This window comes from Beta vulgaris, chromosome 7 (genome assembly GCF_026745355.1).
Source record: "Beta vulgaris subsp. vulgaris cultivar EL10 chromosome 7, EL10.2, whole genome shotgun sequence".
NCBI classification, from domain to species: Eukaryota; Viridiplantae; Streptophyta; class Magnoliopsida; order Caryophyllales; family Amaranthaceae; genus Beta; species Beta vulgaris.
The window spans coordinates 41,869,717-41,896,027 of NC_079208.1; the positions used below are offsets into that span (position 1 = coordinate 41,869,717).

At 35.1% G+C, this 26,311-nt stretch overlaps 2 long non-coding RNA genes across 2 annotated transcripts; one reads left to right on the forward strand and one right to left on the reverse strand.

Annotated features, from left to right (window-relative positions):
- The first annotated feature begins 1,209 nt into the window (after window positions 1–1,209).
- On the forward strand, window positions 1,210–1,903 carry LOC130592185 (uncharacterized). Its single transcript, XR_008970406.1, has 2 exons — window positions 1,210–1,359; window positions 1,524–1,903. It is a non-coding gene; the product is annotated as an uncharacterized LOC130592185 (long non-coding RNA).
- An 18,635-nt stretch (window positions 1,904–20,538) lies between these two features.
- On the reverse strand, window positions 20,539–22,415 carry LOC125499516 (uncharacterized). The gene is made up of 3 exons (XR_007276390.2): window positions 22,065–22,415; window positions 21,577–21,929; window positions 20,539–20,922 (listed from the first exon to the last, which is right to left on the reverse strand). It is a non-coding gene; the product is annotated as an uncharacterized LOC125499516 (long non-coding RNA).
- Between the last annotated feature and the right edge of the window lie 3,896 nt (window positions 22,416–26,311).

Here is a 26,311-nt window from a genome sequence, read left to right on the forward strand (position 1 = left end):
TACAATCCCACGCCGGATGAGAGTTTCACCATATACAAGGTCGGTAAGGTAACATCCCAAAATCAATTGCTGATAGTTGGAGTAAGCCACCACCAATCTATATGTTAGTCATTTTCTCTCTAATTTTTCAATGTGGTAAAACTATTGCTAACTCACATGGGGGTTATACTCTAACACTCCCTCTCACATGTGAGCCCCTATTAATCTTGCAATCTAGATAGGTCACAACATCCTCGTTAGGCCCTCTCTAGACTTTCAACATGAGGTCAACTGGTTCGCTTCTTAGGACAAAACAATTACGTTTGGCTTACTTGTCCCTAACATATCTTTAACACTTTCATCTTGCATTTCACAATGGGACGGGATCGTTCTCTCTAATGACATGATAAACTTCATCGGGCCTAATACAAGCCCACGTTGGAGGCAAGTTTGAGCTCTGATGCACGGACACGTCAGTTTGGTTGACGTTTCATGTGTCGAAAACGTTTTGCATGTCAAAATGCAAGAAAACGGTTTTGAAATGCATAGACACCCTATCTAATACTCCTCCTTCCGCTGGCCCGCTGCAAGTCTTCAACCATTCTTATTAACTCTACCATTCATCTTGGTACTATACTCTATATTGAATCATTATATTTATATGCTACTATTCCATATCTAATATATATACTTGTAATCCAAAAAATCTAAGACCGTTGAAATTTGATTAGAATATAAAGCTAAGATAATAAAAATAAAACGTAGATCATTAAGTAACACTAGTAGAAAAAGGTCAATTTGCGTCGCCCCATTTGCGTCGCACAAACACGGAAACGATGCAAATATACTATTTGCGTCGCATGCAACAATGAATCGACGCATAAGACGAACTATGTGCGTCGTATCTAAATAATGTGCGATGCAAATCATCTATGTGCGTCGCATGAAGCCCATGGTGCGACGCACATAACAAAGTAATCTGCGTCGCATGAAGCCCATGGTGCGACGCAGATTACCAACCCAACACAAAGCCCCATGTTTCATATCCTCAAACCCTAAAAACAAGTTGCAGCAAATAAACTCATATTACAATTTACAACCCAGCGCCTCTTTTTCAAAATCCTCTCACCCTCAGACCCCCCTCTCTCTCTCTCACCTCACCCCCTCTCTCTCTTAACCGTCTTCGTTTCGTCAGCGAACAAAGTAATCTTGTAGATCTCTCTACTCGAAAAAAGTTGAACAACGAAAATTGAAGAACCAGCGAAAACTCAGTTCATGCATCTGAAAACCGCCATGGATGATAGCTTCTCTCTCCTCGAAAACTCTTTGATTTTGTAGATCTAATTTCTGATGAAGAAGACGAATAGAACCAACCACCAGGTTCTTTTTTTTTCTTGAAATTATTAATTTTGTAGTCTATTTCGTTTTTAATTTTTTAGATCTTATTTTATGTTTTAATTCTCAGATCCTAAAATTCATTCTTTTATCTACGTCATTTTCTCTCTCCTCCATTTTTGATGTTTTTCATTGTTGTGAGCTCTCAGTGCGGACTGTTGTCGATGGATTACCAGCGAGAGAGTGAAAAAATATGCGGGATCTGGGTTGTTTTCTCGCCGGCGGAATTTTTTTTGTTTCAAGTTTTGTTGCCGGCGTCCTCGAAGACGGTAGCGAACTCAAAATGAAGATGAAGCATTTTGTTTTTTGTAATTTCTGTAACTATGTCATTGAACTTTTTTTCCTTTTGTTGATTTGCTTATTTTTATTTTCTGTGTTAGATCTAGAATATTTGCGAACTTTCCGGCGGTTACTGGTTTTTTATGGTTGTTTGATGGTGAACTTTTCTTTTTGAAACACAGAATTTGTGCGTATTTTGTATAATTTGTACAAGTTTCTCATTTGCGTAATATAATTCTACTTTGTTTAATTTCTTTTTTTTAAGTTTAGATTGTTTATCAGTTTATAATTTGGTTTCATAGTTTCAATTAACAGAGCGATTGTAGAAAATGATTATGGTGGATTTTTTTTACCTGTTTCAACTTTTGGAATAGTGGACTCTTTTTTTTTGTTTGTTATAAAGAAATTTGCGTCGCACCCTTCACCATGTACGACGCAAATCACTCATTCAAGATCAATGTGCGTCGCACATAGTGATTCATGCGACGCAAATCAGGCTGCTGGGGATGGAATTGGGGGCTGGTAAGATCCACTTGCGTCGTACCGTATACGGTGCGACGCAAATAGCTGAACCATCTGCGTCGTTTCCGCATACGACGCAGATCGTTTCTGAATCATTTGCGTCGAGGGCTTTGGCGTCGCACCAGAGTCCGACGCAAATAGGCGCCTCACATCCGACGCAAATTACCTTTTATGTACTAGTGTAACTAGAATTAGTAATGGGGTTTTTTTAGAATTTTCTCAAAACGTTTCCCCGATGTTTTCTCACCTTTAGAATTTTCGTTTCCCCGTGTCCACGTGTCCATTTCTGTCCAATTTAGAGTTTGAGGACATACAAGATTGTTAGGGTTCCATTTGGAATAACCTACCAATATATATGTTAGTCATCCTTTCTTTGATTCTTCAATGTGCCACAATTATTCTTAACTTACATGTAGATTATATTCTTGACAAAAGATAACACACAATCAAAATTGTATAAATTTCCTGCTGAAGACAACAATGAGGCATCGAAAAGTAGAGAACCGTTAAACCAGAAGCTTTATTTTTTTAAAAATAACTTGGTGCTTTTTATATCAATACTTTCGCCAACATACACATAAGTTTTAAGGAATACTAGCAACCAAATGGGATGGTGCAGTAGCCCAATTACGCATATTACATGGAACTACTACTATTTTACAGTCCTTGAGTAATATTACAACCAAGCTAAAAATTCATTTCCTGCTAAAGAGAATAATGAGGCATCGAAAAGTAGAGAACCGTTAAACCAGAAGCTTTATTTTTTAAAAAATAAGTTGGTGCTTTTTATATCAAAACTTTCGCCAACATACACATAAGTTTTGAGGAATACTATCAACCAAATGGGATGGTGCAGTAGCCCAATTAAGCATATTACATGGAACTACTACTATTTTACAATCCTTGAATAATATTACAACCAAGCTAAAAATTCATCATCCCTCACTAAACCTTGTTTGGCCAAAGAATTTGCCATGAAATTGGATCGCCTACCTTTGTGAATTATTTCCACCTTGAGCCCCCTTGTTCTTGCGCACCTAATGAAGTTTAGCTGGAAATTCATATTCCATGGTCCTCCAGAATCTGAGTTACACCATTGCACCGCGTTTGATGAATCTGACTCCACTATGATTGGTCGTCCTTTTAAGATCTCACAGGTCATTGAAATTTGGATGGTTTTATAAATCGCGATAACTTCAACACATTTTATCTCAATGTCGAGAATTGGCTTGGAAAACCGACATTTGAACAAACCTTCCTCATTATGAAGTACTCCGCTAATTGCATATATGGCTCGTGCTCCATTGAATGAGGCGGCAATATTCCATTTGAGGGCGCCTTTTGGAGGGGGGATCCAGTCTTGAGGTGGTATTAGCAAGTTAGGATTATACGATGAAGATCAGGGGTCAAACCACTTTAGACAAGATGTATTTTTTTTTTGAATATCTTCATACGTGTAGGGGAATTTTTCATGCCACCCTTTTAGCCACCAACTCAATCTTAGCATGATTAGGTCTTGTAACTGAGCAACCGGGGTTGGTGGATTATTGAATACCATGTTATTCCGTTCTTTCCATAAGGTCCATACGATAATGAAAAAAGTTGTGAGCCAAACCTTTTTGAAAAAAGGGCCTTTGCCCCCTAAGGTTCCATTGATTGAAATCTTCCATAACATCCCGAGGAAGAACCCAGCTTACTCCCCATAAGTGCAACCACCAAGACCATAGATGCGTAACATCATGCACTGAGCGTAGATGATTTATCTGGATATTATAACACTTAAGACAAAGTCTTGACAAACTGTCCATAAAGACCCTATGTAATTCGCACCTAGTCATACTATGGACCCCTTGCAGACAGTTATAAAACAAATGTTGATGGTTTTCAATACGCTAGCTAGCCACATATTAGGACTAAATTAAATATCTAAGCTGATACCAACTTTGTACAGCTGCTGTTTTGCGGTCAAAATTCTGTTATTATCAATTTCATTTTTGTAGTAAGTAATTAATTATGTTAAACACAGACAATATACATCCTAATTCCTTTGATAACACCAAAGCAAAGCAACACCTATACAACAAAATTGCAAATGGTCAAACCATCATGGCCGTTCCTGAACCAATGGTTCGGGGTGAAATTGAACATGAGCCCCTAATACATTAGAAATTTATTGAATGAATTTTTTTATTAATTTAAACAAAAGTTAGATAATTATTCTAGAAAAAAATTGAAATTACATTAAGCATTCACATTTAGTAGTATCATTTAATCTTTTGTACTTTCATTTGTCCCAAATTGTGTACAGTAACCCCCCCCCCCCTTTCTGGAAAAATTGGTCAAAAGCTCCCCTTTTGTGATTCATCTAACTCATAATTTTAGAAATTTTTATACTAAAACTACATTCTAAATGTTAATTTACATAGATAATAACACTCCAATATAAGAAACGATGGCCAAATACATACAAGAAAATTTATAAACTTCTAGAATTTATGTCAAAAACTTAAATTACAACTAAATTAGAATTTCACTACTTGTTACGTAGTATGAAACTAGTAAACTATACAACAACTCCCAACTTCAGGTTCTTAATTTGGAGACTTGTGCAACAATGATTGGGCTCGAATCCCGATTCTGAACTCCGATCAGCAACCTGCAAAAAGGGACCCACCCTGGAGGTTTGGGTGGTATTTCCCCCTCCGATGATTAAGTCAGATATCAGGGATATGAAGGAACTTTTAGAGAGAGAAAGTAGAGAGATAGAGAATTTATGGCAGAATAACAGTACTGTGCTCTGAAAAACGTACCTTTTCCCTGAAATCAAGGACTATTTATACTGTTTGGAATGACTGATGTGCCTTGATGTCACCCTAATTTGGGAGCATCTGATTGGCTAAGGAATAATATGATGACACGTGGCAAGTGCTAATTGGTCAATACAATTTACCCTTTAGCTGAATCAGGCTTCACTTGTATTGGGCCTAAGTACAATTTTAGGGCCACAAGTGAGCTTTCCAGTACACCTTTTCTTCAGAAAAGTGTACTTTAGCCCAAAGAACCTGCATACCTTTGTACTTTTCTTTGCCTAAGCGAATGCCACATGTAGGGCAGGGATAGTGCCGCGTGTCATCAGAGTAGCCGTCGATTTTTAGGCTACAACACTACTCAATATTTAAAATAAAATTAAAAATCTAATATCAAATTAAAGTATCAGTAAGCAATTTCAAATAAGTATTACCAAATATTAAAAACAAAATATTTGATTTAATTTTATCAATCAGCGATTATGATCAAAATTGAGACCATGAAAAAGAATAAAGAAATTTTATCAATTATGAAATTAAGATTTAATATTTTTTTTGAAGGCAGATTTAAGATTCTCAAGGTAGTAGAAAATATATAAGCTTGAACTACAAAAATTGAAAAAACAAAGATATAACATTAATTTACACAAAATAAAAATTAGAAGACGAATTTGGAAACATGATCCTTGACAAAATGTTTATCAATAGTCTTCAAATTTTCCAAACATCGGAAATCCTCAATTCCGACTTAACCTCTTTTTTTTATAAAGGCATTTGTATATGCCCATAAAATAATAACGTAGTTAAATCTGTTAGAATTTGAAATGGTTAAAGTTGAAAGTAATGAATTTTCAGATCAATTGTGATAAAGGAAGAGAAATTACAGTAACTGAAAATAAGAAATAAAGGATTATGAAGGTAGGAATTCGGAAGAGATTAAACGAAATTAATTAAGAATTTACTTCTAGAAATTAGTGCCTTACGTGGCAATAAAATCTTTGGTAATGGAAGAAAGCTTTACGATGTTTCACGCATGGCTCATCGACGGTTGGTATTTGTTAAGTTTTTTTTTTTTTAATAAAGGAGGTTGAATTAGTTTTTTTTTTCAAAATTGGGCCCTAGGCGGGTGCCCCGCCTAAGGACCGGGCTTGCAAACCACATAACATCAGCTACTGTAATTCTCTCCTTTACAATGTACTTTCTCCGTAACAAAATAGATGTTACACTTTTTTAATATGGTTCTAACAAAATAAACATTACACTTCCTTTTTAGGCAACAATCTCTCTCTATCTCTCTACTATCACATGAGTCTCCTTTTTTCTCTCTCTACCTCTCTCTTCTTCAAAAAAAATTATCTAGAAAAGTGTGTTTTGAAAAGTTTAGCATCTATTTCGTTACAAAGGAAGTACTTGATTTCATTTATACTTTTATGCACATTGTTAATCTGCATATTCCACAATGCATTATTCCTTTCTTGCATACTTTGTAGATTATGGCAAGCACACTTGCATTTAGAATGTGCTTCTTAAATTTTCTACCTTTTGATCTTCTTATAATCCAGCTAAACAACTGACTATAATTCTTTGTGAGAGCTTGAATGCCAAACCAATATTTTATCTACTGTAAACACAACCTACTAAAAGGACAGACAAAGAACTAATGTTCATGCGTCTCCTTAACATTATTTCTTACTCCCCTCATCACGTAATATGGTCCTTGTTTTTTTTTTTACGTGGTCTCCAAGATAAACATTGAGCTTCAATATCTTCAATTCCTTATCAATGAAAAATATAAAAAGTTGATATTATAAAACTACACATTGAGGGGAATCTAACAAGATTCCACATGAATAAGTATTTTTCTATATATACAAATGAGAATATTTGGCCAAAGAATCTAAAGTTCGACCTTAAGAGAGAGAAACAAGCACTATATTATAGGCCAGATGGAGAAGAATATATTGATCAGTAGAACATATCCCAATGTTGTGAAGTCTATCTCTGGTTTATTATCAATTTCGAGCATTCAATTTTTTTTAACTATTCTTGTGTAACTAAATGTTATATTCTGTTAAGATTGTTAGGAAGTTGTTAAAACTTGTTTGTTAGTTTTGGCGGGAAGTTCTGTTACATTAGTTATCTAGCTAAATTAAGAAGTACTTTAGATACATTAAGAATTAATGACAATCCTCCTTCTATCCCTCTTTATTTTCTTTGTCTCTCACGTTAGAACTTTCTTCTTTGGTTGTATCTATATATCCCTCCCCTATCATATATTCTATTAAAAAAGTTATAGTTTGAGTTTCTTAGTATTAGCTATTGAAGCTGCTATTATATTGGTATCAGTGCAAACCTCAACAAATTGGATTTTCTTGAATTAACCCATTTCAGCAAGCTGGAATTTTTTTATATTCGTAAGATTTTGTAACTAAATTCCTCACTTAATTGCAATTATGGCACCTATAAACTGCAAAGTAGCCATAGTGGAGGAGCAATTACGGTTACAAGCACAAAGATTGGAGGCACAATAAACCTAGATGATGCAATTCGAAGAAACCATGAGATCCATGATGTAACCTTTCATTGAAATAAATGAAAGATTGAGGAAAGGCATATCCAAGAGAAATTCATCCAATGGAGGGTCTCCAAGAACGTTTGAGTGCAATTCCATAAGCATTTAAAGGTACGTTCCCAAAATTAAATTTTCGTGAAATTGATGGTACCAACCTACAACATGGATTAAAAAACTACAATATGTACTTTCATTTTGCAAAATTCTAATGATCATAAAGTAGATTTGGCTTGACTAAAAAAGATTCATAATGTTGAAAAATGGATCATATCTATGAATCAAATAGGAGAAATGTTGAGTGGTCTCAATTCACATTTGATTTGTCGGCTAGACCATGGGGGGGGGGGTTAAACATTTTCGGGGCTCTATGCAATTTATACAATTGGATTGCTCTTCATTGTAAATTGGGCTTTTAGGGGAATTATCTAACAATGTCAGACCTAAAACTACCACAATATATTACTTCATAATCAATAATAATACTATATCACCCTTTAACATCATCGTAATATAACTTTACCCGAATATATTTATAGAGAGGATATGTGCAAAAGGAACAGGAACATATTTGAAAAAAACAACTATTGTGTAATTATAAGGATTAGGCATGAACGGCTAAACACATATAAGAACTTTTTATCACTAATTGTTTTTACTATAAAAAAGAAAAAATAACTTAGATATAATTGTTCTCATTCTGAAGATTAAATCAAAAAAGAGGAGAGAGAAAACCAAAATAAAAACCTTTTAGTATTCATCTATGAGACCCTTCCTCTTAGAATCAACACCCTCTTTGAAAAATCAAAACTTCAATTTTCAAATCTATAATTTTGTTTTGAAACCAAATTATTGTTTGGCTGAAAGTAAATAGGTAAAATTGAGCACTTAAGTTTTTTTTTTTTTTTTTTTGGTAAAGAAAATTGAGCCATTGACGTGTCTATTTTATATAGAGTTTCTAGCCCCATTTCCTTAACATTGAGTACAATTTTGAGCTCGTTTGAGCTCATATATATTTGTGTGATTTGATTTGTCTGGACTTGGTTTTGCTCCTATATGTTTTATCCTGCACATTATGCATTTTATGCCTTAATCTAACCACGGAAGGAAAATCTGATGATCACTCATAACCCATAGTAGATCTGGGAAGTCACACAAGCAATTTGAGGGAAGATTTGGGTCGAAAGCTGAAGAAAAGCTTTCCCGATGGATCTGACGATTTGGCCCAACCGTGTGAGGTATATATCCTTAGTTGCAATTGGTACGGCTGACCGGGAGAAAGAGCCCAAAAACGCTTGCACGCCCAACCGGAAGGATATCTAGCTGAAGTCGTTGAAGAAAATCATCGCACCTAGACCGGGCGGTTTCTTTGTATGCATATATTTAATGTTTTTAGCCGTTTTCACAAACACTATATTGGTTTATAGAAATTTTGATTCGACTATATTATTTTTCTCATTTCTTAGGTTAAAAACACTTACTTTCTCTCTATAGCTTTATATGCACTCTTGACTTTGAGGATTTATGAAGATCGTGGATTTCGCTTCGCTTCGATCATTTGATATTATTCTTTACTTAGTTTAATTTGATAAAAGCCTTTACTTTGATTGTGCTTATTATGTTATTTAATGTCATGAGTGAGTAATCTATTCTATGGCTAAGTAAGGGGATCCATGTTTATACCTATTCGATTATAATTTAAAGTTTCAATGTTGTGATTGAGATTAGAGTTTTCCTAATGATTTATTATCATTATGTAATTCATGTAATTTTCCAATATCATGTTTTATGATTAAGCTAATAAGAGTTAGAATCGAAAGATTGTACTCATTAGAGGCATGCTGCAACTGATAGATCTTATTACCTTAGCTAGCGACTGTACTGCATATGTTGATCTAAGGCTGTTTAGACCAGATATATCATAGGATTACCAAAAGACTCTAATTCCTCATCTTTTAATCCAAGTATTGTTGAATTATATTGTATTCGGTGAGTTGGTATAAGCAAGGTGGACCGAACGAATACCCTCGATTTTTAATCATCTAATTTACATCCATTTCTGATTTACTTTATCTTAGCACTAGTTATTAATCTTTCAACAAATTTTCTCCTGAAGTAGTGAACTTCATTGTACATCAATCTATAGAAATCCTCTCCCTAAGGATCGACCCGTATTTGCAGAGTCTCTGCTAACAACAAACAGCATGCACTGTGGTGTTACTTTTTAAACTCATCAGCCAATATTGTGGTACTTTGAAGAGTGGAAATGAAACTAAGGAAGGAAGTTGTAAGTTTGAAGCACAAGGAAAAAGTAGAGATATCAGGCAATGTATATTTCCAATGATGATTGATTATCCCAGGATTTAAGGCCCTTCCCCCCTTAAAGGTTAAAACAAATTCCAAGAAGGAAAAACTATAAAATAATGTGTTGGAATTATTACCTTTGTTGAGTAAAATAATTTAACTGTTGCAAGAATCGAACCGATGCTTCTTCTCTCCCAAATAGCACGACTTTGACAACTAGTTTAAACAGAGGTTTGTTGATTTATTTTTACACATTACATAATTAGCTAATTTTGGTGCACAAGGCATAAGCTGCCCCTATAACTAGATTAAGAGATGAAATACGGGTGAATGTGGTGGAAACATTTAATAAGGTTAAGCAAACTAATAGTCCAGAGAGTTATGTAGATCAATATGAGGAGTTGAATTCGGTTATGTTGCAGTAAAACAATATCTTGTCTGGGTCATACTTTCTTGTTAGCTTTATAGGAAGGTTAAAACCCAATTTAAAAGCTATTATGATAGTTTTTAAATATGAAGCAACGGTTGATGATGGGAATTATGCTAAATTAAAAGAAGATAATTTAGCAACAACCAACTAGCACAAAACCCACACAAAAATTAACCTTCCATCTCTTCTTTGTTCCTACACCACCCGCTTCTTCTAAACTGAACACTATTCAACCTACATATTCTAAGCCATTTCAATCCAATTATTAAAAACCACACATTAATAATTCTAAGGAGGATAGGATGGAAAACAACAAAAAGGCGTATATATGCTTCTTTTGTGATAAACCTTCGGACAGGGCACATAAGTGCCAATTGAAGTAAACGCGACTATTCTAGTAGAAATACGTGGATGGGAAATTGAAAAAAAAATGAAGAGCAACGTTTATAAGAGTATTTTGAGGCAGACATTATGGAGCCTTATATTTCTGTGATAGGCCTTGAGTGGTAGTCATAAGTAACAAACTATGAGTGTCAATGGATATTGTGATAGAAAACCATTGCATAATTTGTTTGATTCTGGTAGCACTCAAAATTTTCTACACTTAAGTTCATCTAAGTCGAGTTGTTTGCATTTTCTAAGCTGTGAAGTTATGCTCTCCCCTTCGTTTTTTGGGTAGCCATGGCAAGAAAGTCTAAGGTGACAACAAAGGTCACAATGGTGAGGTGTTTGTTGGAAAAACCAAAGGGTCCGAATTTTGATTCACAGGCAAACAGTATGAAGTCGGTAGATGAGGTTATATGGGTGTTACTACGTTGGAGGTTGATCTGATTGTTCCCACTACTCAGGAGGAGATCTTGTCTCTGAGAACTTCCCTGGCTACTCTTCAACAACATGATAAACTTCGTACTCAATTCTCGGATTGGCCGGAGACGATTCAGTGTTCGGAGGGTCGGAGGGAAACGGAGCCAATCCATAGATTAGTAAGTATTGACCTAGTTTCAATGTTATTCTCTCCTGTTAATGAAAATGGTGATGGTAGTGAGTTAATTAATCTTGTTAAAATAGGTTAAGACTGTTCAAACTGAAATAAACTTTTGGAGTTCATCTTTGTTCTATTATGTTGTGGGTGCTAATCCTTCACCATTTGTTATGAGAGACTTTGTAAGGCGCATCTGGAGGAATCAAGGGGTAGATAACGTTATTATGGTAAAAAAAAGGAGTGTTCATTGTTTGATTCAGATTAATGGAAAAGAGATTCTAGCAAACTATCATATTTTCTTTGATATTAAACCCATTATCATGAAGCCATGGAACCCAGATATTGACATTATTACGGAGGAAATCAAAACTATTCCAACCTGGCTTCATTTGTGCTTGGATTTCAAATACCAGGGTGAAAGGAGTATTCAGAAAAATCTCAACAAATTAGCAAGTATGTGAAGCTTGACCAAGCAACTGGTAAAAGGGAAAAATTAATGTATGCAAGGGTGTTGCTGGAGATTCGATTAGAGCGAAAATTCCCTAATGTTGTCTCGTTTATAAATGAGAAGGACCAGAGGATGAATGTGAGGGTTGAGTATGAGTGAAAATCAATAGTATGCTCTGCTTGTAATGGAATGGGTCATAATGTTGAGAAGTGTATAAAACCAGTTATAAGACAAGAGTGTAGGCAAAAGGTGGTCCCTATGAATGTAGTCCATGCCCTTTACTCAACTGGTGTCAGTAGTGCCAGATAAACAGGATGTGGAGACTCGGGAAGTGGAGTTTGTAAGGGTGAGAAATGCAGCTAGTCCAAGTCCTCTTGAATCTCAGATTGATTTCGAGGCATTGGAAATAAAAGTAAATGAGGTGTTTGTAGGACAAATTCCATCTTCTAGTGTTGTGAGGCCAAACACAGGGGGTGAACCACCTCTTGAGGAGCATGGATAAGTTATTTTTTTGGAATGTAAGGGGGGTTAATAGTCACGAAAAAAACTTGATGTTAAACATCAAAGATATTGGTATTATTTGACTTCTTGAAACGAAGGTAAAGGCTCTTAACATGGGTGCTCTGTATCAAAGTTTGTTTTCTGGTTGGTGTTTTACCTAAAACTCGGTAACTCACACTCCTTTTTGTCCTATGTATATGTTATGTTCCCTATTTTGAGTTTTGAATGATGACAAACCACATTGAACTATCATATTGCATGCATGTTTCTGTTTACATGTGAAGGTACCAAAGTACGAGTTCAATGGATTGAAAGACGAAGCTAGTGAAGCCAAGTCTTGAAGAATTGCATGAAGACCAAGAGCAAGTTGTAGCATTTAGGTCTTAGATGCAATGTAAGTGGTATAAAGGTTTGAATGCATTATAAGGGTTTGAAACTAGAGAGATGAGCTAGTTGTGGATGACAAGAAATCTCGGTTACTTGTCATACACAACTACAAGTAAAACTTGGTTGATTGAAACAGTCTGGGAACAGATCTGAAACAGTCCTCAAGGTTTTACTTCATGCATTCGTATTTTAGGAAAGTTTTCTTTCCTCGTAAAATTGATTTTCAAAATACACAGATGCATGGTTTGTTGTGTGAGCAAGATTTCTTAATTATGGTAAGTGTGTTATATGATATTATACTGAGTATATTTTCTTTGGAATAATTTCCATATTTTCTAAGAAAATATACTCTCATAATATCATGTAAACATTTACTTACCAAAGGCTTATTTAAGGAGTTTTGCTAACACACAAACCTTAGGATTTTGTACACATATTTTCAGAATACTCTAAGAAAAAGCATTTCATCTCTTGAACTCTCAAATCCAAGCATAAACCTGAATATCACATAGATCTTAAATTACTCTCATTCTAAGCGTGTAAGGCTGTTTGTTTTTGAGAGAAAAAACTAATTGTATTTGAGCATTCTATGAGTTCAGTTTGCTGGGGAAGTTGATCAGGGATCAACTTCATTTGAACCATCATAGTTGGTGGTTGAGTCGAACTTCCATAGGTGGAAGTTGGGGAATCATCTTGTGCATAGGTGCATAAGTGATTGAGTGTAATTCTTTTGTTTTTTTGAGTTGATTAATAAAAGAGTGAGTGAGTGGAGGACGTAGACTTATTAGAAGTCGAACCTCGTTAAATCCTGGTGTTGTTTATTTATTGCTTTTATTTCCGCTGCTAGAGAATTGTTCTTTTACTGTTCTTACTATAATCGAAAAAGTTACAACATTCGGACAAACACTCAATTCACCCCCCTTCTTGAGTGTCTCTTGCACTTACAGTATAGAGTATATGTCAAGAGTTATGAAGATGCTTACAGAGATTACTAGGTCCAATTTCCACCCTAGATGTCATGCTATCCAGTTGAATCATCTAGTTTTTGCAGATGATGTGATACTGTGCTACAAGTGTGATTTCCCTTCAACTCATCTTATGCTTGAGGTTTTTCGACTCTTTTTAGGTTCCTCTAGCATAAGAATAAATGAAACGAAATCTAATTTCTGCACTGCTAGCGTGGATCAACAAACTATTCAGAGAGTGAAGGATGTGTCTGGGTTAAGACATAACCACTTGCTTTTTAGGTATTTGGGGGTTCCCATCTCAGTAAGGAAGAATACTATCGCTAAATGTCATATGCTAGTTGAGAAAATGTGTGCTAGAACAATAGTGTGGAGGTCCAGAAACTTGCATTGTCTTATACAGGGAGGATCAACCTATAAACTTTGTATTATTTAGTATCTATATCTACTGGCCCATGTTTATGTTATTCCAAAATCCGTGTTGTGTGAGATTGAACATGTGTGTAGGGCCTATCTCTGGCATGGTGGTCAATTTAGTATGAAGATTGGGAATGTAGCTTGGGAAAGACTACGCACTGATAGAAAGGTTGGGGGGCTTAGGTGTGAGCAACTACAAACCTGGAACCAGGCAGCTCTCATCAAGTATGTATGGGTTATCTCAGCAAAGTAAGACTCTCTCTGGGTCAAATGGGTCAATGGGGTCTATATCAAAGACCAAATTTGGTGGAATTATGTTCCACAAACTATATGTAGTTGTTACTGGAAACAAGTTTGTAGGATGAAGGAGCTGGCAAAGACTTTCTATAGTGAGTTGGACTTCACATGAATGCCGAAATTCTCCATTCAAGGCTGTTATAGGAAGATGATTGTTACTACACAAAAGGTACATTAGAACAAGTCTATTTGGAACAAATTGAGAGTTGCCAAGCATATATTCATCAGTTGGATGATCCTGTTGGAAAAGTTGCGTATTATAGATAGATTGAAGATCATTGGTGCCAGAGATACAAATGAATGTGTCTTATGCAATAGTTGTGTGGAAAATCATAAGCACTTATTTTTTTGAATGTGCTTTTGCAATGAAATGTTTGAGCATTGTTGTTGATTGGTTGGGTATTATTCAAAAGCAAAGCTGGTTCCCAGAATTCTGTTACATATGTCCAAGAGCAAGAAACCTCAATTTCAACGCAGAGTTATAGCTGTTGTCTTGTGTACAGTTGCTTATTCAGTTCGGTGGGCAGAAATGAGGTCATTTGGAACTTGACCGTTTGGAGACCTGAGGTGGTGGTTAGAAGAATGTGTAGTTCGGTTATATGAGAATTGGGTTAGTTTTGCCATAAAAAAGCTAAGTTAAGGATAAAGTTTGGTTTGAGAGTTTAAAGAACTCATACGTATAGTTTGTTGTTTTGCTAGCCACCGGGTGGTGTTCTCTCCTCCTTTTGCTATGCTTAGGTTGTAAATTTTTTCATGTTATTTTATGCTCTCACTTACTTAGCAAAAAAAAAAAGTTCATCTAAGTCTCTAGGGTTGAAGTTGGAGCCTATAACTACATAGGCTGTAACTAATAATGATGGGAATCACATGGCATACCAGTTTATGTGGAAGGGATTTAGATGGAAGCTACACAACTCTGGTTTACTGTCTGATGTGTTATTAATTAATTAATTACCTTAGGCAATTGTGATATGGTGTTGGGTATTTAATGGTTGTGTAAGTTTGGGCACTATAAGTGGGATTCAAAAGGTTGGTTATGCAGTTAGAATAGGGAGTTTCTTAACATATTTTGCAAGGGCTTCATCCCAAAGCCATTAAGTCTACTGTAGGTTATTCCAAGATGTTTAATCATTCTATTAAGTTTTATTACATGCATGTATCTTCTTTAGAGGAAGTGAATTTGAGTATTCTGATTTTTACTACAGAGACTCATGTTGATCCTTTTTGTGTGGAAGTTGTTTTGAATGAATACCATATATATTTGTGAAACCGACTTCTTTACGTCCTTCTAGGGGAGTATTCAATCATTTAATTCCTTCAAATTTGGCACATATCCAACTAATATTATACTATACAAATATCACTTAAGCAAGAGACATCATTGAGATGTTGGTGTTGGAAATGGAAAATCAGGCCATCATTCAGCCTAGTTGCAATTCTTTTGCATCTAAGTGGTCCTAGTTAGTAAAAAAGATATGGAAACTATGTGTTGATCACAAGAGGCTTAACTAGAAAACAAACAAGTTTTCAATACTTTTGGTTGAGAAGTTGATTGATGAGCTATCTGGAGCTATTGTGTTTAGTTTACTAGATCTTAGGGCTGGCTACGACCAGTTGAGAGTCTACAAGGATGATGCTTTTCAAAAAACAACTTCGGAGACACACAATGGTCATTATGAATTTCTAGTTATGCCTTTTGGCTCAACATGTGCTCAAGCATCTTTTTGAGCATAAATGTATCACAATTCAAAACCTCTACTTAGAAAAAGTGTTTTGGTATTATTTGATGATGTATCACAATTCAAAACCTCTACTCAGCTCTTTCCCTTGCTCTCCCTAATTTCTCTAAGCCATTTGTAGTAGAGATTGATGCATCAAACTTAGGATTCTGACTGCAAAATGGACATCCTTTGGATTTCCTTAGTAGAGATGTAGAGTCTGTCAAAAATAACTTCCACCTTTAGTCACTATAATTCAAAAGTGGGAGCAATATCTCTCTGGCCAACAATTTATTATTATTACAAATTAGAAGAGTCTTAAGTGGCTCTTACGACAAATGATATCTAGCCCTTTTAAACAATTTTGGATTTTTAAGCTAATGGGGTTTGACCGTGTGCTCCAATATAAGTGTTGTAATGAGAATACACTGCTTGATATCCCAATCCCAAAACATAAAATATGCTAAACAATGATAATTTTAATGGCATGTCCCATGCACTCCCTCCTTTGACTACCAAGCTCCAAATAGCGTATAGTAAAGACGCTTGTAATGAAATAGAAGAGAAGGAGTGAAGCACCTACGACATTGATTCTATAAATGGATCGTGAAAAGTCGTTACTACTAGCAATGACTTCCTGTTTTAATCAATTTGACCTAAAGTTTCAGGATATGTTCAACCAAAGATTTTACTCACCTAGTAGTTGTAATATTGCAAATAAAGCAAAAAAAGCTTGCATAGAGAGTACATAATGGAAATGTGAACCCACATAATTAGTGTCATGTAGAGCAATGTCTGGCCCAGAATTAACCAGAGCCTTAGAAAGAGTCAGTCGTGTTGTGGAGATGTGTTTATCTCTCTCTATTAATTATTCGAATTTAACTTAGATGCTTCCAATAAAGTAATGAGTTAGACATGAGTTTTCAACATTTTCTTACTGATTTGCAAAATGGAATATTTTTTTTTTTGATGTGGAAAGAGGCTAGAAGCCAAATCAAACTACAAAGCTTGTACTACAAAGAAATTAAAACGCAAATAAACAAAGAAAAATAACAGCTACAGAACCCAACTACGATAACCCTTCACTAAACTTCAGCCTGCTCTAGTAGAAGGCACCATTCTCGGCCACGCAACTCCGCTCAAATCCTCCAATAAAATGGTTCGAAGATCCCCTGGGACCGCCTCAATGAATTTGAATCTTTCCTCCATGTCCACACCGAAATTAGCTAGCCAATCAGCAGCTCTATTGGCTTCTCGATATGAATGCTCCAAAGTCACCTTCCAATCTCTCTCCTTGAGCAGAGCTTGACACTTTCGGATTAAATGAATATATGGAGAGTTGGATGGAGCTTCCCCACCCAACATATTAACAACGATCTCAGAGTCGACCGACACCACTACTTGCCGGTGGCCACCATTCCAAGCCACACATAAGCCACGTAGCACGCCTAGAAGTTCCGCTTTCGGAATATCACTTCATTCTTTCTCATTCAAAGATGGCTTGATCGGGACAAGGGGTAAATTATTGGCGGTTCTTGATGAGTTTGAAGTTGGCTATATTATAGTTTGCACTCATCTGGTATGGGAGGTCACTCAAGTAGATATGTTAGTCTAACAAGGGGTAATACTCTGCTTTTAGAAAGGCATCACCAAGTATGTTACAAATTTTGTAAGGAATTGTACAATTTGTCAAGCTCCCAGAGATGATATTGTGGCATCTTGTAGGCCACTCAACTCTACCAATTCCAATGGAGTTTGGATTGATGTATCTAGTATTTCATCTTAGGTTTACCTAAGTCTCAAGCTAAAAAAGTGATTTTTGTCGTGGTTTATAGACTCTGCAAATACAATCACTTTATGGCACTATCTCATCCTTACTAAACTAAAGATGTTGCTCAATTTTATTGGATAATGTTATCAAGCTACATGGTTGGCCTAAGTCACTTGTATTTGACATGTATTCATTCTTTTCTAACAAATATTGGCAAGCCTTGTTCTCAATTTGAGGCACAAACTTGTTATTGTCCTTACTTACCATCCTAAACTGATGTAGTCAATAAATGCCATGAAACATTTCTCAAATGCATGTATAGTGAACACCCTAAGAAATGGAGCATGTGGGTTCTATTAGCTAGCTAGTGGTACAACTAGGGGTGTTAACAAGCCAGGGTGGCTCGCAAGCTATTCGAGTTCGGCTCGGTTAAAGTTCGGTCAAAGCTCGGCTCGAGAGAGCTCTACTCGAGTTTGAGTTCGTCTCGGGACTCTAATGAGCCGAGCCTGAGCCACCTCATGTTCGACTTGAAAGCTTGCGAACCGGCTCAATAGTTTTTAATAACTAAAAATATTTTAATATTAGATAAAAAAATTAATTAATAACTATGGTTAAAAACATGTTAATAATTATAATATTTTCTGTTGTATAATATGAGCACTATAAGAGGGGGGTGAATTATAGTGAGAGAATAAGCACTACTTTTTGCGGAATTAAAAGTAAACTTGGAAACAAACAATGGGAACACGAGAGATTTTACGAGGAAAAACTTCCTAGGCCTAGTAGGAAGAAACAACATCGACCACAAGGGATTTTAAACAACTTTCCACTATAATAGGCCAAAACAACTTTGATTACAACCTATTACTTTTCTCTCGATTCTCAACTTAAGTCACTCAACTCAAGTTCCCAACAACTGACGTTTTCTCTCAAACTTCACTCGAAGTTCCTTTCTCTTTCTCTTTCTCTTTCTCTTGCTTCACTCAAAGCTTTCTCACACTTACAAGAGTTCACTCAAACCCTTTTTCTCAAAAATACACTTTGTAAAACAATGGAAGAGTAATAAAAACTCGATTAATGTAAGTATGAAATCTCTTAAGGAAAGGCAATGACACTTTAGATAACTTAAGACAAATTAACTAAGTCAGACACACGTTGGTGTGACTAATAAAAGTCAGACACAAATTTTCTCAAATGAATTAGGCGCCTATTTATAGACTATTAAGACAAGACATGATTTCCACTAACTTAGACCATTATCACATGTTCTCCATGATTTCTAATTAATTAATTAAATTAAATTATTTATTCCAAGTCATGCACATCATCCACTAATCCATTACTTCATTCCATAGAAGCAGTACAAAGTACGTGGTTTTGCAAACTTGGAGAATAATTAATCTTATTTAATTTAATTAAATACTTGGAGGATAATTAACTTAGGCCACTAAATCCACTAACTCCATAAACATGTAGCAGTAAATCATTTAGGCGTGTAAGCTAGAATTTAGGAAATAAATAAATAAAAATCTTTTAGCTAGTTTTTAGGAAAAAATCTTTTTCAAAATCTTTTATAAAAACCGGAAACATTTTTTGTATTTCAAAAAATCCGAAACATTTTGAAAACCGGAAATAATATATTTTCGAAAATTAAATCTTTTAAATAAAACGTAAAAGATAAAATATATATTTTAAAAAGATAAGATTTGAAAATCAGTTATTTTAAAATCAGAAAATCTATTTAAAATCTTTTCCTAACAAACTTAAACTAACTTCCTAAAATTATGGATCTTAGTCAATTATCCCTAAAAACTCTAACAACTATATTGGGCACACAATTACCTTAGGCGCACAATATTAGTCACTTAGTAGTTCCTAAATTAGTTTTAAAGTCTTGTTCCCTAATTATTAAGTCTTGTTCCTAAGCCTTGTTCCTATAGTGCCAGGTCTGTTCCTTTTATGGGAACAGAACCAAGTTCCTTTGAGAATTCACCACGAACTTAATAAAGCTATTACTCAACCTTAACAAGAAGATTAATAAATACCCTAATGTATTCTAATCTTCTTTCCATGCTTGATTCTTCATTTCTCGAACATCTTTACTTCGATCTTGATTAATTCTCCGCTTTAATCTTCAATCAAGTATTCTCTTAGCTCGAGCATGAATTACCTTGCAATCAACACAAATAAAATATACTATGTCTTTTGTGGTTAGGTCATCTTCAAAACTCAAGGGTCAACAATTTCCCCGTCCAAAACCAAATTGAAATCGACAACTAGGACATAGGGAGTAAGTAAATACATGTATGATAAATAGGACATCCAAAATGTGATACGCTTGTGACTCAACAACCATTACTGTACCCCAAAATGGGCCAAGGAACATCCCGTCCAAAACCAAATTGAAATTTTGACATCCATAAAAAATTAGTTGATAAGGCCACTCTAAACCTGAAAATTAAATTTGACCGACCCAAAGCCAAACTAACCTGACAAAGATAGCATAAACCCGAATGTAACCCAAGAAACTGGTTGGTTGGAGTTTGGAACGAATAACATTCAAAGAACCAGGAACTACATTAGTTTGAAATGGCTAAGGTGTCGAGTACAAACAGGTTTCGTTGCTACAAACTAACATAATAGGTTGAAAACTTCTTAAACAGAGTCCAGTTCATCTGCTTCTTCACACAACAATACCGATTAGCCCTTCAACGCATTGCCAACATTGTATAATTCTCTACTTGTGAAACATACAAAACCAAAACCCAGAAAAACATAAAAACATGATAAGGCAACTCTAAAATCATTTCAGCCGTCCAGTCAAACCATTTCAACAGGTTAACCAAACAAACATGCAAAAAACAGATAACGCTGCAAGGTAAACATACCTCACTTGCTTTCCTAGCAGCACTTGCAATGATCTTTTCCGAGTCTGAAGGAAGTATTATTGACCACAGATCCCTCGAGCTGAAGCCAAATTGAGTAAACTCGAAAAAGATGAGTAAACTCAACCGCATAAACAGTCATCAAACAAGCCGAAAGTTGAGTGAAAACTTGAATTGATTACCATGTTCTCCCGATCATTGTTTCCTCGTATTTTCCAAGTCCCTTTATATAGCCAAAATTTGAATATCCTCACAATATGAAGCATCTGAATACACAATGGTTCAAAATATAGTTGGCTTACAATCGATTCAGATGGTGGTCATGGGGACCTTGCATTCCATGACAGTACCAGATCACATACATTGTAAATTGTAATCACCAAATTCTGGTCGATATGAAGCACATGTAAAGCCATACATGTATTACCTAAACATTCAAGTGAAAACCCGAAAACAAAACCATATGTATAACTAAATATAGCTAAGTTACATTTCTACATAAGAAACCACTATTATTTTGATACAACAACCCTAGAAAAGTAGTCACAATAGCACTCTTCTTTGCAGCAAGGACCTCTACAACTAATTACTAACGTAATAATTTCTTAAACTGCCTTAGATGAGTGACCGAATGACAAAAGATTAAATACCATCATAATTTACATTACGGGACTGATAAGGCCAGCAAGATAGCAGTTGTGGATAATGGATATAGACTTATAGAGAACAGACCAGAATATGTTGGCAAATCACAAGGCAACATTGTACATCTTACGGATTGCAATATGCTAGAGCTCAACATGACAAAGGTTTTACAAATTATTGATTTCTAGACATACTCAGTAGTTCTCCTACTTGATTTTGCTTTTTAAACCTAAATTGCATTTCATTTTTATACAATTATAATCCATAATGTTCACCTTGAACAATCGACAAAGCTAAAGCTTCATACTCACTAGCTTGAGCAGAATCCTCGTAGAATGCTTTGTCAAAGTTGAAACATAGATCTCCATCTTTCTCATCCTTCAACAGAAATCAGACATATCCAATTTCAGCAAAAAAAAATCAACAAAATTAAATGAAAAGAAAAATGCGATTTGCGATCAGCATCTCCATTTAATTTTTCTACAGAAAAGGAACATTTAACCTTGAAGTTGAACGATTCGTTGTCGATGCGATGAATATTGACGCAAGAGCCGTGATCTGTGATCTTGCTGTAACTCAAAGGCCTGTTACGAGCATAAACTGTGACCTTCGACATCTTCAATTTGACCTAAGAACCAAAAATTGAAGATGAAATGCAAATTAATTGAACGAAGAGTAACGATGATCAAAATTCTTGATTCAATTCTTCAGTGAATAGTTTATGTATTAGGAATATTACAAGGACTTGAAAATTAAGAATTACCTGTAAATTGCTGGTAACAATGGTGAGTATGGTTGTCGGTTTCTCCCAAAATGATTTGCTGGGTTGAATCAACTTTCAAATTTCGATGAATATTTCCATGTTGTCTGCTGGAATGAAATTGAGAGCGTGATGGACAAAATGTCGTCGGAGATGATGGCCGGAGATGGAAATTGGAGGTGGAATTCGGAGGTGATGCGAGTGAGGCGTTGAAGGTGGTGCACGTGAGGTGTTAGAGTTCAGTTACAACAATTGCAAATTGAACAAAAAGGGTTTAAGATTTTTTTTATGTTTTAAGGGTTTAAAGTATTTCTAATTTCTAGTCAAATAAACCGTTTTTTTATTTAATTATTTTGACAATTTATTATTATTAATAATAAAGGACCACATTCTTGTAAAAGAATTAATAATAAAACACTACACACTAATTCTATAGCAAAGATAACACACCTTAAAATAATTGTTCAGTGATATAGTATCAATACAAGCTAATATAACAGTTTTTCTGTTAAAACGTTAAATTTAGATTTTACATAACAATTGCTAAAATAAGAGTTAATTTAGGAGTGTTATCTTTGCTCTTTTTTGTAGTAGTGGATGAAGTTGATGATTTTCAAGCTTCTCTAGATATCGCTCTATCGGATCATGATCAAGCTAATTTTGAAGCTGCTCGTAGTAGAATGGAGAACTGGGTTGCTTATGTGAGAAAACCTCTCAAATAGGCTAGAATTGTTACTCCTTCACCTCATCCAATGCAACAATTAAGTAGTAATCTAGGTAATCCTAATATATGGAGTAAGTCTTTGTTTGCTCATATTAGGGAGGAAGGGGTTGATTTAACTTGTATTGAACATGATAAGAGGAATGAGATGGAAGATGATAATATTATAATAATTACCGACGAAGAAATTAAACTTGAAATTGATTACTAACAATCTGCGGTTGTATACTATATTTTAAGTGTTAAACCACCCTTTAGAATTGGATGGATTTATTCACAGGTTATGGGGTAAGTTTGGTGTTGACGAGGTAGCAATGATGGAGATTGGGGTGTTGGTGGTTAGATTTAAGACCAATGATGATAAAATGGAGATTATGGAAGCTAGTACTATTTTGTATGAAGCAATGGTCACCTTATTTGAACCTTGGAGAGGAGGATGTGAAGGCGGTTCCTACATGGGTTCAATTCCCAAACTAGCTTTGAAGTATTAGAGACAGTAGACACTTCAAAAATTTCCTAGTAAGATAGGTTCGCCTCTCAGAACAGATTAAGCAACCACTCAAAAGGATATTTTGGAGCATGCAAGGGTGTTAGTGGGAGTGAAGATAAACCATGAATTTCCAAAGGAAACCACCTTTGTGAATGAGAAAGGTAATATGACCATTTAACCCGTGCCATATGAATGTAAGGCTATGTCTTATTTTGACTGTAAAGGGATAAGGCATACTATGGAAGAATGCCAATAGAAGAGGTATCGAATTGCAAAACAGAAAATCAAACCAAAGAAGATATGGGTGGAAAAAATGACATAAAAAGAGAATGTGAAAACTAAAGGCAATAAGCAACATAAATGTGCAACAAATGAGTAGTTAGTTAGCTCTAGCTTGACTACTATTGCTGAGGGACTCAATGAGGGTGAAAGGGAAGATGAAAGAGGCCAGAGCAAGGAAGATATTGATGTAGGTGATAATGGCATAAATGCTAAGGAGATAGTTTATGGAAGGAGTTGAGAAGACTGAATATGAGTGCTCGTGAGTATTGGTAAATAGGCGGGGACTTTAATAATGTTTTAAACTTAAATGATGGATTAGGTTCTAGTTTTACCCTTGATGAAGTGAAGTTCATGAATTATTGCATGAGGGAGTGTGGTTTGATTGATCATGTGACGATTGGCCCTCTTTTCACTTGGAGAAATATTGAGGAGGGAGTGAATAGAGTTTATTCAAAAATTGATAGAGTGTTGGAAAATGAAGAATGGGATAAGATGTATGGTAGTGTTTGGGCTAGCTTTCTGCCTGAAAGTATTTCAGATCACAATCCATGTGTTGTTTAGTTGGATAAAAATGTTGTGAAGAAGCCTAAATCATTTATGTTCTTTAATGTGTCAACTAAAGCTTCTGAATTTATGGCTATAGTTCAAGAGTATCGATAGTGTAGAATTCAAGGTGTGCTAATGTTTCAAGTGGTGACAAAATTGAAGTTGATGAAGAAAGGTTAAAAGATTTAAATAAGAAGAAATTTTCAAATATTGAGATTGATGCTAATTATGCTATGAGGGCTTCTTTTAAGTGCTCAAAATCATATTCACAGTGACCCTATGAATGTTATCCTTCATCAATAGGAACTTGAAGCTACGCAGAAGTATATGGAGTTGCATGAAGCTAGAATTAGCTTTCTGAAACAAAAGGTCAAGCAAGAGTGGCTAAGTAGTGGGGATATGAATAGTAGATATTTACATGCTTGTACTAACGAAAGATCCAAAACTAGATTTGCAGATTAAGGACTTGAATGGAGATTGGCATGAAGAGAAAAATAATAGGGGTTTTCTACGTTATACCCTTGTGTTTCTTCAATTTCTACGTTTTACCCCAACTTTTTAAAAATTCTACATGGTACCCTCAAGCTAACCTTTTTTAATGCACGATGCCCAAACTGCTGATTATATGTCATTAATTTCATTTATTTTTTTAAATTCATTGGAACTAATTTAACTTATACATAATTTAACCTTTAGAAGGTTATTCACTAATTAGATTCGTTCTACCTGAATATAAAAAATAGACGAAATTAATAATGTATAATCAATGGTAGGGGCATTGTTTGTTGAAAAAGGTAAGTTTACGGGTACTGTGTGGAATTTTGAAAAGCTTGGGGTACAACGTAGAAATTGAAAAAATACAAGGGTATAACGTAGAAAAACCCAAAATAATATAGAGGGGGCTTTTATTTAATAATATAAAGAGTTGTTGGGCACTTCTCATGTCCCTGAAAAAAAAGGTCAGTAAGGTTATTCTAAAGAAAGGCCAACTTCTGGATGATGTTTTACAACAACTGCTTTGTGAGAGTTTTACTGAGGATGATGTGAAGAATGCTTTGTTGGATATTGATGACAATAAGTCTCCAGGCCCAAATGGACACATCAGAATGCTTTTTAAGAAAGCTTGGCCTTGCATAGGGGGAGATGTAAGTATTGTTATCTTAAACTTTTTTGAATCAAAAAAATTACTGAAGCAAGTTCATGCTATAAATATATGCCTTATTCCTATCATTGAGCAACCTAGTGATGTAACACAATTTCCTTCCATTGCTTATCGTAATGTCTTGTAGAAGATAATTTCAAAAATTTTCTCTAGTAGAATAAAGGTAGTCCTTCCTAGGGTATTGTTAATGAGGTTAAAAGTGCTTTTGCGGAGATTATAATGATTATGCATAACATTCTTGTATCTCAAGATATGCTGAAACACTATAGAAGAAAACACTAACTTGTTATATGTACTCTTAAGATTGATTTGAGGAAGGCATATTAATTCTCTTTGTTGTAACCTAAGGGAACACTCAAGAAGGGGGGGGGGGTTGAATTGAGTGGTGAAATCTAATCGATTTTCGCAAAAATCCTTTCACGGCTCAGTGCCAGGCTCTGAGCTGAACACTCGAAAATTGCTAATTTGCGTTTTTGCGAATAATAAACTTAAAAGATATTAGATTTGACACAAGATATAACGTGGTTCAATCTCACCTCTGAGATCTCACGTCCACAAGAAACAAAAACTCTTTTATTTTCTTTGAATCCTATAATATCAACTCTTGATACAATAACGATTCTCCCTCACTACTAACCCTAGTAATGACTCCCAACACTTACCTCTAAGTGTTGACACTCTCAATAATGTAAAAGTTACAGAAAAGAACGATCCTCAAAGATGTGCTTCTTAGTCAAGCAAATAGAGGACAATTACAACTGTGAAATAGTAACTTAAACCTAACAGCTCAGTGCTATGCTCAGTGCCAAAGAAATAGTTTTCAGTTTTTAATTAGACTCGATTTTCTCTCTGAAAACTGAAGATTTAAAAGTGAATTCTGATTCCCTTTTTAGCCTTGGTTAGGACGAAAATCACTTAAAAATATCTTTATATTTTAATCCTTGATTTAAGGGATAAAACTTTATCTTTTTCTATCTTTATCTTTTAAACAAAAAAAATAAGTTTTCCACATGGATTTTCTTTTTCAACTTAAAGTATTTTTCCAAATC